Source organism: Neopelma chrysocephalum, unplaced genomic scaffold, assembly GCF_003984885.1.
Source record: "Neopelma chrysocephalum unplaced genomic scaffold, ASM398488v2 Primary Assembly neopelma1_96921, whole genome shotgun sequence".
NCBI classification, from domain to species: Eukaryota; Metazoa; Chordata; class Aves; order Passeriformes; family Pipridae; genus Neopelma; species Neopelma chrysocephalum.
This window is the reverse complement of record NW_020925564.1, coordinates 2334158-2350329: the sequence shown is the minus strand read 5'-3', so window position 1 is coordinate 2350329 and position 16172 is coordinate 2334158. Positions and strand designations below refer to the sequence as shown.

General features: G+C 38.1%; 1 long non-coding RNA gene across 2 annotated transcripts in view; it reads right to left on the bottom strand.

Moving 5' to 3' along the window:
* The window catches only part of LOC113960834, a 611076-nt gene that overhangs the window by 294589 nt on the left and 300315 nt on the right, over window positions 1–16172 (bottom strand). For both annotated transcript variants that reach the window (XR_003532117.1, XR_003532118.1), the window contains exon 4: window positions 12262–12369. This is a non-coding gene — a long non-coding RNA (uncharacterized LOC113960834). The remainder of the gene's footprint in view (window positions 1–12261; window positions 12370–16172) is intronic.

Genomic DNA, 16172 nt, shown 5'->3' with positions numbered 1-16172 from the left:
AATCCACACACAGCTCCAATATTCTTTACTTTCTACATAGTCAAGACTTCGGAATAACTTTCAAATGACTCAGTTGTCCTCTGTTTTTCACCTTTTCCTAAATCTTGACATTTCCTGACATATTAAAAGGTAAAAGATATGACACCCTCAATTTACTCACGTTTCAGAGTTTCATATTTTCAATAAAGTTAATATAGCCCCTTTGAATTGTCAGCAGGTGGTATCCCATCTGTCACACACAAATCCTCCAGAAATGTCATACTACTGCAGGAAATCTGTCCATCACGATCCAGCTGTCCATTACCACAGGAAGAATGTCAGTATTCTGTCTCTGCTGATTCTCCTACAAGGACTACCTTAAACATTTCAAAGAAAATACAGATAAACTGAAGAATTTCCTGCACATTAGTTACCTCTACATAGGACAGCTTCTCTTCTACATTCAGCCATATTAAGCAGAACAATAATATTTTCTAGATGTTCCCTACTGTCTTGGTTTGATACAATTTGAAGGGGAAGATACCTCGGACAGAAGTCTCCTCCCTTGGATTCAATATCCCCGGTTTCTCCAACACAGAGAGAGAGAGAGATCAAATACTGGATGTAAGTGAAAAAAATAACTCTTTATCGAGAAGAATGCTAACAACAGCACCGATAAAACTGGGTAAAACAAACTGATGAGGAGAAACTTTCCAAGCCCTGCTCACTGGACCAAATTGAGATGGTGGCCAGCCTCCTCCACCCAGAAACAAACACGCCTGTAGGAGTCAGGTTTCAGGAAGGGTGCCGAACAGCACCCTGGGAGATGTAATTTCTTAAGTACTCTATCACACGCGCTATGAAGTGCCTTGGTGTGATTGGTTGTTAAGGTCACATGGTGTGACGTGTTACTATCCGAACCCACATACATAAGCTGTTGTCTCATTTCAATAAAGGGGTTTGGTTGCTGAACCCCAACCAGTCAGCTGGGTCTGTATGGTTTATTTACTTATTATATTAATAAGCCATACATGTCCACAGGACAGAGACAAGATGACCTCACTTTATATGTGGTTTACCTTTTTCATGCCCAGAAAACCTAGCAGGAATGGTTGGAGAGTCAGCACTGGGGTGAGGCTGCGGTGCCTGTACAGTCAGTCAGAGCAGGGCTCTGGACCCCTCAGGCAATTGGAAGGAGTTGCAAAACACCCTCTGGATCCAGCAATGAAACTTCTTGTTGCAATTTTGATGCTTGTTGGTTGAAGTGGTGGTCATAGTCCACATCCATTGAGGTGGTAGTGGAAACCCCAGATGGCAAGGACAGTCCCATGTTGTGAGGGAAGAAAACTCTGTGTCAAGTGAAGTCCAAGTGTGATCTTTTATTGGGCTTAGGTAGGTGGGAACACTCCCAGTACCTGCCCTGGGGTGGGGAGTTCTACAGTGGATGATGGAACATTTCAGGAGTCTTTGACACCTCCTAAGATGTTACAGCTGCCTGTTGTGTCAGCACAGGTGGATCCATTATGTGATCCATAAATATCTTCAGGCTATGTGTGAATTGTGTCCATGCTTCTCGGGAGGGGAGTTGTCACAGCTGAGTCCTTCCTGTAAGGAGGAAGAAACCTACCCTGCCTAGCAGGATTTGTCTCTCTCCTTATCTTGTAGCCGGAGGTGAGGGGTGAGCACACCCTTAGTACCTCCGTGGTTACTTTGAACATCCTCAGCTTGCACCTTGACTGTCTGAGTCATCAGCATTCCAGTCTTTCATACTTGTGGATACATTCTTCTCCAAGGATAATAGTACAACCCTTATCTCAAGTTCCTGTCACAGTCCAAATTAGTAGGCATATTTGGGGAAAAGAGAAAAGAAAGGGTGGCTATGAGAATCTTTTTGTAACCAGGGACACCTACTAAAAAGGAAAATCTACTTTTAAAGTAACAGTTCCATATAATCCAGAAATCTTGCTAATTATTTTACCAATTATTTTGTGTAAATAGCTGCTATCTTTCCAGCTAACGGTGTACAACTTTTTTTGGCCGGACAGGAGAGACATACACTACCACTTCTTTTTTTACAGTTTTATTAGACCTACTTAGCACACAGAGTCTAAGCTGAACACACATGCACGGTGATTCCAAGCCACATGTCATTTGCAGCCCTGAGGAGCAGAGGAGAGTAGCTGGAGTGAACAGAGAAAACTTAGTTTTAGTCTTAAGAGCTGGTTACAGGCAGTGAAGCCAAAATATGTCAATGGAGATGTAATCTATGAATCTATTATGTAATCACCACTCCTCAGCCTTCTCTTTGCTGAATGTGAGTGCCCATGTTTGGAATTTGAAGTTAATATCTGTATATTTGCCTAAGAACTGTACTGTGGTCCACTGCAAATTAAAGTTCAATTTGTGTGAGATATTTCAGTGATAATACAATAGGTCAACATTGAGTTGATCTGTCCTACAAGACTGAGTTTCATGGGGAAACTTGAAACCCATCAGGTCTGGAACAAGTTTCATACAGACTTCAGGAAGGACTTCAAAGGCAGATAAAAAAAACCTAGATATATTAGCTGCCCTCTTGGAACACTGCTGAGATTTTTGCAACCTCACTAAAGGTGCTGAGATGAGAGGGATCAGGTGTTATATTTACCGCTAATATGCTTTGAAGCAGTAAATGTTTAAACATGATTTTTGCTGTAGTAAGCAGTGATGTGTTTGTGTGCATGTAGGCTGCTTGCCAATCTGAATAACACTATTTGAATGCTAATGATTTGCAGAAAACAGTAAGTCAGATTTAAATGGCTTTTAAAAAGGACATACAGCTTTAAGCCACATTCTTTTTAAAAAGAATCATATGGGAAAGGTGAGGGGCAATTAAGTACAAATTACTCCTGGGGACGGTCTGATTAGACACAGGAGAAAAATTTTTTCACAGTGAAAACAAACATACTTTGGAATAATCTCTCCAGGGAAGTTGTAGATTCCACAAAGTTTGACACTTAAAATTCAGACAGACAGAGTTCTATTCAATTTTGTCTAGACCATGCTTTTGACACGAAAGTTTGGACCAGATGATCCTTGAGGACCCCTTCTAATTTGGTGTTTTATGATTCTATGATTATGGAAACGTGTCCTCTAATAATATTATTTTTTGCTAAGAATAGACTAGAATAGAATAGAATATTTCAATTGGAAGGGACATAAAATCATCATCTAATCCAACTGATCAGCCACTTCATGGTTGACCCAAAGGTAAAGCATGTTACTAAGGGCATTGTCCAAATGCCTCTTAAACACTGACAGGGTTGGGACACCAACAACTTCTCCAGGAAAGCTTTTGCAGGGTTTGGCCACTCTCTGGGTAAAAAATTGTTTCCCAATGTCCAGTCTGAACCTCCCCATGGCACAGTGTGAACCATGCCCATGCATCCTATCCCTGGATCCCAGAGAGAAGAGATCAGCATCTGCATCTCCACTTCTCCTCTGAAATCTGCAGAGAGCAATGTCACCTCAGCCTCTTTTGCTCCAAGCTGGATGAGCCCAAAGTCCTTAGCTGTTCCTCACAGTGTATGTTTTACAGCCTTTTCATCAGTTTTGTTGCTGTCCTCTAGATACATAAAAAGATCTTAAAATCCTTCTTAAATTGTGGGATCCAGAACTGCTCCAATCTATCCAGATCCCTCTGCAAGGGCTCTTACCCCTCAAGAGTAAACATAACCTCTAAATTTGGTGTTATCAGCAAACTTGCTTTCTTTCCTTTTGCATAATAATAAGATCTGGACCAGTAATAGTATTTTACTTATACTGTTAATATTTCAGTTATACTAATAAGAAATTATTTGGTTTAAATGAAAAATGTGTTACCTTTTCACCCTTAACAAGATTTTGTCACCTTAGCATAAGGCAAAAAGACTGCATAGTCACATGTAGCAGCCAATGGATATTGGGGTATCCTCCATGCAGATAAAAACCTCTAACAAGTTTTTACAGACAACATGTACACAGATATTTTCAGAGGCAAGTCACCGTACAAAATATGGCAGCCTTTGCTAGAAATTGAAGCAACACCAAGCCACGGCCTTGTCAAACATCCAGTGACAGAAGCAATAGCTTATCTTGAGTAAAAGCTGTATACTTTTTAAAAAGTCATGGACAAAACAATATATTTCGTCCAAGCCTCACCTACGATATGACTGAACAGTTTTAGCTGAAATTTTAATATTCAGCTCAAGGCAAATAACTGTGCATGAAAACTGTCAGCTTGAATGTTTAAGTTTGGCAAATGAAAAGGGGCTGAGAGAAAGGTTTTGTAAGATAAAGACTGGAGTAACCGTCACGTAGGAAAATATATACTTAATAATGTGTAAAACACATCAGGAAACAATCCTAAAACCAAAATATGCTTACTTTAATGTTAGTTTAGCTGATTGTCATGGTTTCAGTAAGGCCCAAAATCCAATTCCTATTCCTAGCCCCCCACCCACATCTCAACCCCATGTGAGATGGGTTTTCCAGACAAAAACACGAGACTCAGTATGGGGGAAGGAATATATTACAAAGACTATACACATAAATAAATACTATAATACATTACAAACAATCTTAACTCTATATCTATCTCTACCATGACAATAATATTTACAGTGGGCCAAATCTCTTCTCTCTCCAAATAAAAGTCCAGGAGAGAAGAAGAAGAAAAGACCCCTTCCAGTCTCTGAGCAACAGGTCTCTCTCTAGGCAGTAGGCTTTCTTCTTCTCTTTCAGGCAGCAGTTGCAGCTGGATCCTTGTCAATACACACGAGGGGGGTCTCCAAGCCCCTCTCGGCCCCTCGACGCCAAACGAAGGGTCTTTCCGTGGACTACGTAACCCCAGACAAGGTCGTTCCACTACGGTCATATCACGAAACACGGGGGTCTTCGTGACAGTCTGGTATCTTCAGGGGAAATCAAGCCCCTTCACAGAGCTTCTGTGCTCTGCTTCAAAGATGGCTGCCAGCTTCTCTGAAGCTGCAGCAAAGGGGGGGGAAAGCCCAAGGTCACCCCCTCCACACACACATTCCTTCGGCCGTCTTGGCTTATCTCTCAGGAGGCCATGAGCTTCCTAGCTCCTCTCAGCAGTGCATACTGCACTTTAGGACTCCTCTCAGTCCACCACCCCCTCCTCTTTCTCGGAGGGGTCTCTGGCGAGTTTGGGGGTTTTGGTTTGTCCAGTTCTTACCCTCCGAAACTCTCTTCCTGCTGCTGGCTCGGGTCTCTTGTCCTGCTTTTCTGCTGCTGGCTCTTCTCTTTTCCTTCTCTTTAGACAGCTCTCTGTCTGCCCTGGTTGCATACTGGCTTATGTTGTTCCTTTGGTCTTTATCAGTTGGCTCTTTGCCACTGTTCTTCGGACGCTGCTGTCTCCGCTGCTGCTCCGTCGCTGCTCCCAGCGTCTCCCACTTCTACTTACAGGGGAGAAACTCCCCCAGCTCCTAGCCGCAGGCACTCAGCCCAGCTTCAACACCATTCCGAGTCCCTGCAGCCCCCCAACCGGGGGCTGGGGGGGGGCAGAGGCCCCCAAGGGGCCGGAGCCCCTTCTCCTCGTGGCCTCTACAACATGGCCACCTCTTCTTCCCACAACAAGTACTACTGCTTCTCTTCCGGTCTCCAGAGATATGTTTATATTTTGCAGGAGCACTGATTGGTCAAGCCCCAAGGGTCACCACCCCCTGGGGGTTACCACTTTCTTAGTTTCAGGGGGAAAACCTGGTTCAAACCACTACACTGATATGCTATGTATGTTCTATATCAGAGGTTATAATACTTATCAGTACACTTAAATAACAAATTGTATCACTCTCATTGATGTATTTCATATTATTTGAAATTGTGAGTAATGTTCATACTATTCATCCTACTAAATTGAGAAAACAATTTCAGAATGGAGTGTTTAATTCTAGATGGAGGAGATTTTCGTGGAAAGGGACTGATATGTCTTCACAAAGGTCTTCTGAGATTAATTTAGCATGAAAATAGGGATCTACCCAAATTCATATCACACACAGACGCACACAGACACACACACACAGACACCACTCCAGAATTCAGTCACAGATATTACCTGACTTGGAATATGTAGAAAATTGCTCAATAATCCTCTTAAGATGTATATCATATGAAATACAAATGCATGTTAGCCTTCTAATAATGCCAGTCTGTACAATATGACAAAAAACACCTGTACTACCATTTCAAGAAATTATTTCCAAAAATGCTTTGCCCTTTTTAAATACAAAAGTTTGTATGTGAAAATGAAAGTGGACTACTTGTTTTCTGTATTACTGGCAGCCCTGCAAAAAGAACAGCTTCATTTTCAAGACCCTAACATAGGATCTGGGACACTATCTCCCTAGGTTTCCATATATATCCTGTATAACACTGGAGAAATTAATTGCTCTTTCTGCACCTGAATTTCACATTTGCATAAAGAGGAGAGTAGTTTCACTCCACAGGACTTATGAAAATAGATAATGCCAGACTTCTACATGTTTGGTAATGATACTTATATGCTAGAATAGATTATTATATTCACATGCCATCACTGTTTGGTCTGCTCTTATACTGCCCCATTTATTTAGTAGTTTGTATGTCTGTTGCACATACAGTGTAGTCAATATTAACCATCAGCAAATTCTGCACTTATAAATACGAAAAAAGTACTTAAAATTCTATCTTTGTAGATGTTCTGGTCTCAAACACTTTCAAGAATTACTTATTTACAGCCTTAGTTTAAGAACTGCAGACAGAATTTTCATCGTGCTTAAAGGGAATCAGTTCCGTGTCTTATCTACATATAACTTTTAAACTTTTTATTGATGAACAAACAGGAAATAGAACTTCTTACCCTGCAGACAATACCATGTAAATAACAGCTCAAAAACTCCTAACAAAAGCTATTGTCCATGTTCACTATTTGCCTGTTCAAAGGGCTAAAAAATACGGAGACAGAAGCTAAGCTTTTTCTCACCCTTATAATCTGAGTCAGTCCAGAGAAATGTCAAACGTTTTCTCTTTTCCTGTGTCTAAGAGAACTGTCAGTTCAATATGTCTCTAAAGCCGGTTATCTCCCCACATATAAATGAAACAATTATAAGAGACTATAAGATTAAGAGACAAATCATAACCAATTATGCCTTGTCAAATTTTGTCATCACACAGGACTTCAGGAAAGCTGCAAAAATGTTAACCTTCACCTTCAGCATATATTAAAATCAGGGACAATCAGTTGATAATTAAATAAGCGCTCTCTGAGGACAGAATAGAAGACCTCATCCAATGAGGGTACTAAAAGCTTGTGAAAATCTGATTCTGATGTTATCCAGATGCAAAGTGTTAACCTTTCTTAGAGATGAAAGCTGAAGCCCTGAGCAAGGGTCAAAACAAACAGGTTCCACTACTGGGTTAATAGCAGACTCCTGGTGTCAAATGCTCACTCTGCTGTGACCTCGTTCCCAAATGTAGAATGAGTACAACAGTTCCCTTGCCTTTTATTCTGTCACTGGACAAAGATGGCCTAGAAATAGACCAAGATAAAAGTATTCTGGTGTCACGTTACTTTAAAATGCTGTAACATGAACAGAAATAATCCTTAATTCTATATCCTTCATTTTTCTGGGTTTTGTTGTCATTCAGATTGTGTTGAGCTAAATTGATTAATATATACAGATTTTATGTTTAATCTGAAGTAATCTTTTGCTTTAACTCTTGCACTTTGCTCTCTGGAAATACTTGTGAAATATGTAACTTAACACACTCCCTGTTCATCTGCATTTGTTGTGTTCAGGAGAATATAAATGACTTAAACAATTTACTCATCCCACTTTATTTGTTCTGTGACTATTTTTCACCACATGCCAGTTAATATTTGGGAACTATTTGAAAGGTATGTACTGAATATATACCAATTTAAAGATGAATCTGGGGTGCCCATAGCTACAATCTGTAACACTATGCAATATGTCTTTATTCAAGCCTAAATGTTTGATAATTACTCTTACTTTTTATACATTTCCTCAAGAAGGTTATCCTGACATCCAGAATAAAAGGAGGCCCATATATTACAGTACAGAGATACCTCTAAATAAATTAACACTATTTCTCTTTCAAAGGCTAAATAACAAAACTTGATTCTGGGCTGAATCTCTGAAAAGCACAAGGACTAAAGACTAGTTGACAGATTCTCATGGCTGTGCTCTTCTTGAGTAAAGGTCAAGCCTCTGAATATATGCTCTTTTGCTGTTTTATTTATTTTTTACTGTCAAAAAAATAGAAAATTATTTAATCTTTCGACTCCTGGGTGTCATCAAGCCCTCTGTGCAAAGCACATCCAATTAAAGCATATTGCTATGGCACAAGACAGATCCTGGATCTGCCTCCATAGTGGCCACGTTGAGTTGGCTTGCATGCATCAGAGATGGCACAGTGAGATTACTCGCATCAGTTTCCTTCTCAGACTGTTCAATACTCCTCAGTCTGCCCACCTCCTCCTGCAGTTCAGCCACCAAGCAGAGCAGTTAACCTATCTGGTCACACTTCTCGCTTGCAACTATACTCCATCCCCCGATCACACTGTTCAGGACTAACTTCATTACATCAATGTCTATCTCATACTAACTCCATTACATCAATGTCTATCTCATACTGGGGTTCTCAAAGCCTGACAGATGCAATCTGACAGTATGAACAGCAGTGCATACTTTCTCATATATTTTGACTGCACCCTTGCTAATGCAGTCCAGGATATGAGAGTGCTCTGCCTGGGTCTACTGCTGCCCGGGGTCAGCCTAGTGACCCCAGAGCTCTCAGAACCATTATTGCAGAGAAGTTCACCAGCTGGTCAGCCTTAGCCTCTGCTATTGCCTCCCAGTTGCAGGACTTCACATTCATTTTCATGGGGTTCCTGTCAGATAATTTGTCTCTGCAGAAGCCCTAAGTTCTACCAGATTGATTGCTCCATGGATATTTTGTGTCTTCTGCAAGCATGATGAGAGTGAAATCTCCACCACTATTCAGGCTGTGAATGAAGAATATTAAACATTATTGGTCTTGGTACTTCTCCCTGAGAGAAACTACAGCTTTTGGTCACTAGCTGGGCTCTGTATTGTGGATCACATCAGTAAGACCAGTAGTCCAGGTTGTTTTCAGCACACACTGTGGACTGCTTATTCATCAACCTGGCAACAAAGATCCTATGAAAGCTGCATCAAAGGACTTTCTAAAGTCTGCCATCTTCTCATCAAGGCTATCACATTAGATAGGCATGATTTGCATGGACCTGGATTTTCCCAAACTTGTTAAATAATGAGTCTATGATTTAGAGCAACCTCTATTCTACAGTTCACACAGCAGCTGTTAAAATAATAATAATAATAAAATGCTACTTACCTGCCTCACATGATTATTATGATATTACTAAACTAATAATTTCACTTTGAAATAAGAAAGAAGTAAAATAAAACTGCTATAAGTGACTAAGGCCTCAAATGGATGTGTATGCTGCTCAAATTCCACATTGCAAAGTTGAGATTTGATTTTGCCACCTCTATGTTTATTAACTCTGATAATTTCATATCATTTCTTCACACTGTCAGACATATTGGTCATCTGATACCCATATAAATATATCTCTTATATAAGAAGCCATTTCTCCATTTGTAAAGTGTCAAACAAATATCAGTAAGCTGAATATTTTGAACATGTCAATTGCCTATGCCTCTCTCCTTTTAATATGAAATTTGTTGACAAAATATTCTTCCTTCTTCAAATGTTACTAGGATATTTGCTTAACTTAGCACATTGCACAAAACACAGCAGAGTGCTAAGCACTGTTGAGCAGAAACCTGAAATAGCCTGCATGCCTAATTTAGACAGCTTCTTTGATCTTGAGATGAGTTTGTGAGACACAGGATTCTAGCATCATGTAGTAAACAGAATGGATGAAATATTGAGCAAAATTTAGTGTGTTGGTACAGAAGTACTGGTGCTAACACTTTGCATGTGATTGAAGAAGTAGGTAACATCCAATATATCACCATATTGCGTCTGTTTAATATTCACACATCTATGAAGTAAAACTTTTTTCTGCTTGAGAATTAGATCAACTTTTGATTTCTTTGTCTGACATCATAATATCGAAATATCAGGTAAATAACCATGAAAAATATTCTTACTGTTTATACTGCTAATAGCTGATTTATGCTAGAAAACAGAAGAAAACTAATTGTTTATAATATTTCATTTTCAACAATAAAAAAACCCCAAACAAACAAAACAAAACACCAAAACTGCTCCATTCAGAAGCAACTGAAAAATGTTAACAAAAACTAATAAGTTTGCAATTGAAAAATCTGTGTATATTTAGCAGGTATAGCAGCTTCCAGAATACCTAGGCAATAGTCACAAGGTAACTAGGATGAGATTTTTCACCTATTTATACCACTCAAAATTGGCACCTGGCAAAGATATGTATAAGTCATATGGAATCTTGCTTATTATTTGCTTCCTCTTATCAGCAATTGGATAATGACAAAGAACTTCTTGAAGTCTCAGGGTTTTTTTAGTTTAAAACCTTGCTAGGCTTCATCTTTTTCAGTAGCCGCTACCAAACTCCTTTTAGGCCCCAGGTTTTTTGGTTTCAAGATTTGGAGAAAATAATCTGCCTATAATTAATAGAAGGGTTTCCTAAATGCAGCTATCAATCAACAAATCACTGAAGGAATGCTCTCATTGTTCCAGAAAAATTAAACATTAAACACTCACAGAGATTAAAATTCCTAGTTGAAAGTTTGAAAAATATGTGCTTGCGTAAACATTATTCTCAGTGTGAACCAAGAATATGCTACTTTAAGATTCTTTCTCCTCTATGATCTAAAAAGAACTTTTAGCGAATATTAATGGACTTTATCCAATACAATTGAGAATCTGTGATGAGTTCTAGTTCTTTTATTTTATGTAACAACTACTGTATGAGTAATAACCTAGCTTGGTTTGGCTAGCAGTAGACCAAGGAGACAAACATCCATTCAAGTTTCTAATAATAGTTAAGCAATTGGTGATCCAAAATGAATACAGCCACTGAAGAGAATTTAGCTTCTCTATTACGCAGTACTATGCGGTGTAGCTTCTCTATTATGCTGTCAATATGCAAGTAGCTCTACATTTTGAGCAATTTTCAAACTGTCAGGTATTGCAACATTATGAACTAACTGTTTATTTTGCAGTGACACTGATGTTTTCATTCAAAGTTTTTTACAGTATCATATCTTTTGTTTGTCTCTGATAAATAAGTATCTCTTATGGATACTCCACCCTCACCACCTCTCTTTCTTTCTTGTTCCCTTTCTCTCTCACCCTTTTCTTCTTTTTCCAGGCTAGTGCTCCAGGTTTTTTAGAAACTGTTGAAAGAGCAAATTTGATTTTCACTGAGAAATCAGTCTTTGAGTAAAATGCAGATCTGACAAACTGAAAACCATCCTGCCTTTATCTTGTCTGCAAGTTCCTACTAGCTACAGAAAAGTAGATTTTTTTGACAGTTAGCAGGAAAAAAACAGGGAAAAATACAATTCTAAGTAAAACTGATATACTGAAGCCCATGCATATTAAAAATCTAAGACTACAGGGATGAACACTGTGCTTTAATACAATGGTGCCTTCCACATATTTATATTAGGAAGTTGAAGATTTTTTAAATTTTTTTCATGTGTGTGCATAATTTCTGTACTTTGTGATGGTAGCATTGCTGTCACCACTGCTCTCATCACGTGAAGGATAACATAGGACTCCCTCAGAGGCCATTTTGGGACAACCAAGGCTTCTATCATCCACAACTGTCTCCCATGACAAATGCAGTAGGAAGTAAGGGTTGTTTAATTAGCACCCAAATTTAGTTTTCTTTCACAGGTTTTCTTCTACATCAATAATTTATTATTTACCTATATTTTCTTGATCACTGAATATATGCACTATGTTCATGTTTTATATTTATGTTTTATTATAATTTGCTATTACTTTCAGTGAGTACTTTTAATTGTCTAGAAAGGAAGAGGAATCAGAACGGGATGGCATCAAGTTTGCAAAATAACATCATGAACAGATGAAGTTAAAGATATGTTTAAGAATTCCACAAGGGAGACCAAAGTGTTCTACAATGTCTTAGAAGCTGTATTTTTAATTTATGTTTGTTGCTAGAAATAAACAGACTTTGCAAATTTAGTTTGAAATGAACCTCGAAATGTGTAAGACTTCACTTACTCAGAGTTGAGGCTGATCAGTTCTTCCACAGCTGGTGCCGACATTCTGTCAGTAAAATTCTCAACTGGATTGTAAAGGGCAAGCAAAGCAGTTGCTTTTTACTCCCACCTGGAACAAAATACTGTATCAGTTGCTTTTTTTTTTCACTGTCTTCCAAGTGCAATAAGACATTCATTACATTTTCTTTGCCCCTCACATTAAGGGTGCATCAGAATACCTATACAAAGGATGGAAGCAAAAACTATTACAAACTCTGAATTTGGAAAAAAGAAATAGTACTCTAAGATCAAAATGAAAATGAATCTTTGCTATTTAGACACCTACATTAAATTACTTTGCCCTGAAACACTTCTATTTGCTACTACTAGATGTTCTGACTTTAATTTCTTCAGCATCAACATTTAGAAATGCATACATTATGTGAATAAATATATATTTGAATAAATATATACTAAATAGATTATTACTTAGAGCAGTTATTTATACATATATTGTAATTTGTTTCATTTTCATCTTAGAGTACTATTTATTTTTTCCAAATTTCTTCACCTTATTATGGACTATAGTCTTAAATATTATGACAAATTATTTCTAAAACAAAAGGTTAATGAAAAAGTCTCTCAATTCTAAATTACTCTTTATCACCTTTGAAAGGAAATGCAGACAAAAAGAAGTCCCAGCTGACTACAAGAGTGACAAATATTACATCAATCTACAAAAAGATGTGAAAAAGAAGATTCAGAAGACCGTAGCGCAAGCAGTTTCACGTTAGTTCCTGGGAAAAATAATAGGGTATGTCCTCATGAAAGCTATTTGCAGGCATAAGAAGGACAAGCAATGGCATCATGGCAGCAGGCAGATGCATGGCAGCAGGCGGCTACATGGCAGCATGATGACAACCCAGCAAAAATCAGTGTCCTCTGCTTCTCCTGAGCTTCTAGCACCTGGTAGAACTGATGCAGTCACACAGAAAGAGCTCCTGTGCAAGCATATGATCAACCAGGCTTCTCACTGTTTGAAGGGATGTTCATGGAGGTGGAGAGTAGTTGCAAGCAAGCCTATGAGAGATGTGACCAGATAGATTAACTGCTCTGCTAAGTGGCTGAGGTATAGGAGGATGTGTGCAGACTGAGGAGTATTGAACAGCCTGAGAAGCACATGGATGAGCGCAGCCTCACTGTGCTGTCTCTGATGTGTGCAAGCCAGCTCAACGTGGCCACTATGGAGGCAGGTCTAGGATCTGTTTTGTGCCATGAAGAAGGCAGTGTTAAAAGTAAAAAGAAGGGGTGGAAGAGGCTACGGCATTGTGCCATAAGGAAACCTCTCCTTTTCCTTTGTAAGATACCCTCACAGAATAGGTATGAGGCCCAGAATATATTGGACAAAACAGACAACGATATAGAGAAGGGACCTATGTAAGCAGTCTCAACAAGGTCAGAAAGACCAACCCTTCACAATAAAACCTGCAATAAGACCAGTGTAAAGAGTAAGTTACAGTCATTGGTTATTTCCTCCTGTGCAGAACAGAAGCACCTATTTGCACACCAGACTTCTTCTCAGGGATGTGTAAGAGGCATTTGGATAATGCCCTTGGTAACATACTCTAACTTTTGGTTATGTGGTTGGACTGAGATTATTCTATTCTATTCTATTTTACGAAAAGCCAACACAGATTTGTCAAACTGTGCTTGACCAAACAGATTGCTTCCCAATACAACAATAAATTTGGTGGACGAAATGAGAGCTGCGAAATCTGCATATTTTTCCAAGGATTTTTTTAAAAAAAAAGTTAATAAAAATAATTAAAAACAAAACTGCATTTCTTAAAAATCTCTTCTCTAATGATATATATTGAGATTTACAGTTTCCATGGATGTGTTTATGTGAAGGGATAGAGACGTGTATGAAGATATGTATGTGTGGAAAAACACTGTCATTCACTACATCTATATAACATTTAAATATTCAGTAATTTTACTATGTCTTGTGACCAATCTAAAAGGATACCAAGCAAACATGAGGGCAAATCATCATCATATTACAGGTCTCAGCTCTATTACAACACAGTGAATGCATTTCTACAGCAGGCATAATTTTTCACAAACTCACTGCTTTAAAACAACTTGCATGCTCTAGTAGCACTATGGATAGAACAGTAACGTTCAGAAAATCACAGGTGGATTATAAAAGTTTCAGGTCTTTATCCATCAACATTCCTTGCTGTACAGGGTATAGAGCTTATGAATCAATGACTGGTCATAATAAAGTCAGACAAGAAGAAGGATTAATAGTACATAGTTAGTTATTCGATGCTGTATGCAAATATTGGTTCGAGAGGCACTGCACATCTGACAAATTTATGACCTTTCATTTACAGTGTAAACACATACAAGAACTAAACTGTGTTAAATGCTAATGTTATTTTATGTATTAATGGTATTTTATTGTAGGCAAATTTCACATCTTTATTTCATCATAAAATGATGTTCTAAACTCTAAAATATTTCACTTTTCCTGTACTCTAGTGGTTCAAATAATTCTTTAATTATAAACAATTGAAATACTCCTATAAAATTAATATGAGGTAAATTCCTAACAGCTGAAAGCTCCTCTTACTATATTCTAATTCTAATGTAAAGAATCAAATGCCTCAGGCGCAGGACTTGTAAAGAAGAAATGTAAAGTCTACATTATTCCATAAACACTTTGCAGTTTCAGACTGACACAATTGTAAACTCTCTCTCTCAGAAGCCATTTTCTAGTTGTTCCTTTAGTCCGAGCTTTAGTGGAAGTTATTCATACATAAATCCTCTTAGGAACAGACAATTTTTATTCAATATGCCTACAGATTTGATCACAAATAGCTATCTAGAACAGAACTGAACTAGAACTTTTTTCTAACTCTTGTAATATTTTTGAATTTCAAAACATTTATTCATAGGGAGCATTCCAAAAGTGTCTGAAGACTTTGTCAGAAATCTTTCCAGAATTCTTTTCAGAAATATTTGACAATCTTTCCAAAACAAAAGTACAGGCAAATCTAACCATAAAATAAAAGTATAAATAATTTAGGCTTATTAAAATACATTTACGCTGCAAAGATAAATAAGTGAAATGGTAAAGAGAGAATTAAATCTCTGCAAAGTGCTTCAATGACAAATTCTTTTTGTTTCATATATCCTCACATATCTTGCAACCAATAAATATTTTCTTACCAGAAATTATTCTAATGGTAAATTTTCAAACAGCTCTAGCTTGGAATTCTCCAAGGTAGAGAAGCACAGGAGACTTATGACAATTTACTAATCACTGAATCATCAGCAGAAGCCAAGAGGTAGAAATCTCTTCTATTTTGTTACTGCTAACTTGAAACTGGAAAACTTGTGCAGCAGTATCATGAAATTTTTCTCCCACACTTCGACTGCTGTAGGGAAACAAACTGGGTGCACATATTCGATTTCAGTGAAGCAAGTGCTGCTTGCTCTCAGAATATCTTTTCCTTGTAAAATTTTTATAATTTCTTTCAATATACTTCATCTTTTCCTATGCCTTTTCTTGGCCTTTCTCCTCCTCTTCTTTCCCAGAACTGTTTCCCTTTCCCTTAGTTCCGGCTCCACACATTTCAGTCTCAGCAAATCTATGAACATTTTGTACACATTCTTGCCAATAAGCCCAGCAGTTTGTTTTTTTCTTTACTAATAGGGATGCAGTTGGCACAAAGTTATTTTTGCCTGTATTTTGCACTTGTTATCAGTTGGGAACAGAAGGAAACATCACTTTGGCTCCTGAAAGAAAGCAACAGATAAGCATGATGCTTTGGGCTGTCTACTACTTCTGTTAGCCACCAGAGGAGCACTGTGCATTATTGTCTCTCTCTTCTATTATGTACGCTGAAATTCCCTGCCAGGAGG